We start from the raw sequence: 4,077 nt of genomic DNA, 5'->3' as shown, positions 1-4,077 counted from the left end.
ATATTACTTGCCTGAGTCCTTCAAACACTGCTTCCACTAATGGCCTCTTGATGACTCCTAGCAAATCTCACTAACCTTGCCTTACCCCCTACCATTAATCTAGTAGGAGAAATCTTTGTGACTATGGCTTCATTCTCCTGATCAAACATCACTTTTATGCTTACAGGACTTAATATACTAATTACAGCCCTTTACTTCCTATGTATGCTAATCACAACACAATGAGGGACACTTGCATATTATATTAACAATATTAAACCTTCCTTTACACAAGAAAATACATTAATACTTATACATCTTGCACCTATTTTCCTATTATCCTTAAGGTCTAAAATTATTATGGAGTTTGCATGCTGTAGGTATCGTTTAACCAAAACATTAAATTGTGAACCTAATAACAGAAGCCTGCAACTTCTTTTCTACCAAGAAAGTACGCAAAAACTGCTAACTCACGCCCTCATGCCTAACAACATGGCTTTCTCAACTTTTAAGGGATTAGAGGTATCTGTTGGTCTTAGGAAGCAAAAACATTGGTGTAACTCCAAATAAAAGTAACAAACATGTATTTTTCCACTTCCATAATAGCCCTGATCCCCTTAATCTTAGCGATTTTTACTATCTTAACCAACCTCTACAAAAAAGGTTCATACCCAAATTATGTGAAAATATCTATCGCATGCACATTCATCATTAGCCTCATCCCTACAACAATGTTTATATGTTTATATGTTTATAAGTCATCTCAAACTGACACTGAATGACAATCCAAACTCTTAAACTCTCACTAAGCTTCAAACTACACTACTTCTCCACAATGTTTATCCCAGGAGCAGTATTTGTTACCTGATCTATTGTAGAATTCTCAATGTGATACATAAACTCAGACCCAAACATTAATCAATTTTTCAAATACTTACTTTCCTCATCACAACACGAATTCTGGTAACTGGCAACAACCTCTTTCAACTCTTTATCAGATGAGAAGGTGTAGGAATTATGTCTTGCTTACTAACTGGCTGATGATACGGCCGAGCAGATGCTAATACAGCAGCCCTCCAAGCAATTCTGTGCAACTGCATCGGCGACATTGGCTTTATTTTAGCTATAGCATGATTCCTCTTATCCTCCAACACATGAGAGCTTCAACAAGCATATATTCTAAGCCTTACCCCCCACGCCCTTCCGTTAATTAGTCTTCTCTTAGCAGCAGCAGGAAAGTCAGCTCAATTCAGCCTCCATCCCTGATTTCCATCAGCCATAGAAGGCCCAGCCCCAGTCTCAGCCCTACTCCACTCCAGCACTTTAGTTGTAGCAGGAGTTTTTCTGTTCATCTGCTTCTACCCTTTATAGAAAATAATCTATCAATTTAAACGTTTACATTATGTCTAGGGGCTGTTACCACCTCATTTACAGCAATCTGCACTCTAACACAAAGTGATATCAAAAAAAATCATAGCATTTTCCACCTCAAGCCAGCTGGGCCTTATAATAGTCACAATTGGCATGAATCAGCCACACCTAGCATTCCTTCACATCTGTACCCATGCCTTTTTTAAAGCTATATAATTTATATATTCAGGGTCCATCATCCATAATCTCAATGATGAACAAGATATCTGAAAAACAGGAGGGCTATTCAAGACTTTACCCCGCACTTCCTCCTCCCTTATTTTTGGCAGCCTTGCACTTACAGGTATGCCTTTCCTCACAGGCTTTTACTCTAAAGACCTTATTATTGAAACCACAAACACGTCATACACCAATGCCTGATCCCTTTCTATTACTCTTGTTGCCACCTCCTTAACAGCTGTCTATAGGGCCCGTATTATTTTCTTCGCTCTAATAGGAAAACCCCACTTCACAACTCTGATTATTATTAACGAAAACAATCCCTTCCTGATTAACTCAAGCGCCTAACAATCGGCAGTATCTTCGCCAGATTCCTCATCGCCAACAGTGTTATTCCTGCTTCATCCCCCGAAACAACTATGCCACTCCACCTAAAGCTCACAGCCCTAGATGTGGCCACCTTAGGCCTCTTACTAGCCATAGAGCTTAATCTCATAACTAACAACCTTAAACTAAAGTACCCATTACAGACGTTCAACTTCTCCAATATACTAGGTTTCTATTTAGCCACAATACAGCATACAACCCCTTACTCAAGCCCATTCACAAGCCAAAATCTGGCTTCACTTCTACTAGACCTAATTCGACTAGAAAAGTCTATACCAAAGACCATTTCACAAACTCAAGTCTCAGCCTCCATTACCACTATATCTACTCAAAAAGGCCTAATTAAACTCTACATTCTCTCTTTTTCATTCCATCCTTTCTAACCCTACTCTTAATTGTATAATCTATTACCCCGAGTAATTTCAATTGCAACATAAATACTAACAAATAATGATCAACCAGCAACTACCACTAATCAAAACCCAGAACTGTACAAGGCATCCACACCCACAGAATCCTCACACAACAACCCCACTTCCTCACCCTCAAAAATTATTCAACTGTCTATGCTATTTAAATCAATCGCGACCACCACCCCATTGTACTCAACTATTCACCCAACCAACACCAACTCTATTAATAATCCTAATTAGTAAAGCCCCTCAAATGTCAATAGTTGACCCCCATGGTTCAAGGTACTCCTCAATAGCCATCACCACAGTATAACCAAAGACAACCATCATACTACCCAAATAAATTAAAAAGACCATTAACCCCACAAAAGCCCCACCAAAATTCAACACAATACCACAACACAGCACCACTAATAATTAGCCTTAAACTCCCATAAATAGGAGAAGGTTTCTAAGAAAAATCTACAAATCCCATTATCAAAAGAACACTTAATAAAAGTAAAGCATATGCCATTATTCCCACATGGACTATAACCATGACTAATGACATGAAAAATCATCATTGTACTTCAACTATAAGACCACTAATAACCAACACCCGCAAAACACACCCACTAATAAAAAATATTAACTACTCATTCGTTGATCTTCCCACACTATCTAACATTTCTACATGATGACACTTTGGCTCACTTCTTGGTGCCTGCCTTATTCTCCAGCTCACAAGGTTATTTTTAGCCATGCAATATACATTAGACACCTCAACTGCCTTCTCTTCAGTTGCTCACATCAGCCGAGATGTAAACTATGGCTGAACAGTCCACTATTTTCATGCTAACAGTGCTTCAATATTTTTCATCTGCTTCTTCTTACACGTTGTCTGAGGATTATACTACGGGTCAATTATATAACTAGAAACCTGAAATATTGACATTAGCATCCTCCTCACAACTATAGTAACAGCACTCATAGGCTATGTGCTCCGGTGAGGCCAAATATCATTCTGAGGTGCTACAGTAATTACAAACCTACTCTCAGCCATCCCATATATTGGAACTGACCTCGTACAATGAATCTGAGGTGGATTCTCAGTTGACAAAGGCACCATCACATGACTTTTCTCCTTCCATTTCATCTTACCCTTCATCATTACTGCTCTAGCAACTGTTCACTTTTTATTCTAATATGAAACAGGGTCTAACAACACTTCAGGGATTTCATCAGACAAAATCACTTTCCACCCCTACCATACAACCAAAGATATTCTAGGCTTAATCATTCTCCTCCTCCTTCTAATAACTTTAGTACTATCTTTGCCTGAACTCCTGAGTGACCCAGATAATTATACTTTGGCCAACCCTCTCAATATCCAACCCCACTTAAGCCAGGGTGATACTTTTTGTTTGCATATGCAATCTTACATTTTATATATATATAGCTTATAATATAAAATATTACATAATATATATATAGCTTTGCCATTGTTGCTATATATATATATATACATATATATAATATATCCTGAAATACTACTCAGCCACAAAAAAGAATAAAATCATGTCTTTTTTAGCAACATAGATGAAACTGGAGGCCATTATCCTAAGTGAAATAACTCAGAAATAGAAAATCTAATGCTGCATGTTGTCACTTGTAAGTGGGAGTTAAACAAAATACACATAAACATACAGAGTGGAATAATAGACACTGA

The 4,077-nt window shown here is 37.8% G+C and overlaps 1 pseudogene; it reads left to right on the top strand.

Annotated features, from left to right (window-relative positions):
* The first annotated feature begins 560 nt into the window (after positions 1 to 560).
* Positions 561 to 2,359, top strand: LOC115838556 (annotated as a pseudogene).
* Positions 2,360 to 4,077: the final 1,718 nt, after the last annotated feature.

The sequence above is a fragment of the Nomascus leucogenys genome, chromosome 15 (assembly GCF_006542625.1).
Source record: "Nomascus leucogenys isolate Asia chromosome 15, Asia_NLE_v1, whole genome shotgun sequence".
In the NCBI taxonomy this organism is placed as follows: domain Eukaryota; kingdom Metazoa; phylum Chordata; class Mammalia; order Primates; family Hylobatidae; genus Nomascus; species Nomascus leucogenys.
This window is presented reverse-complemented; position numbering and strand designations above follow the sequence as displayed.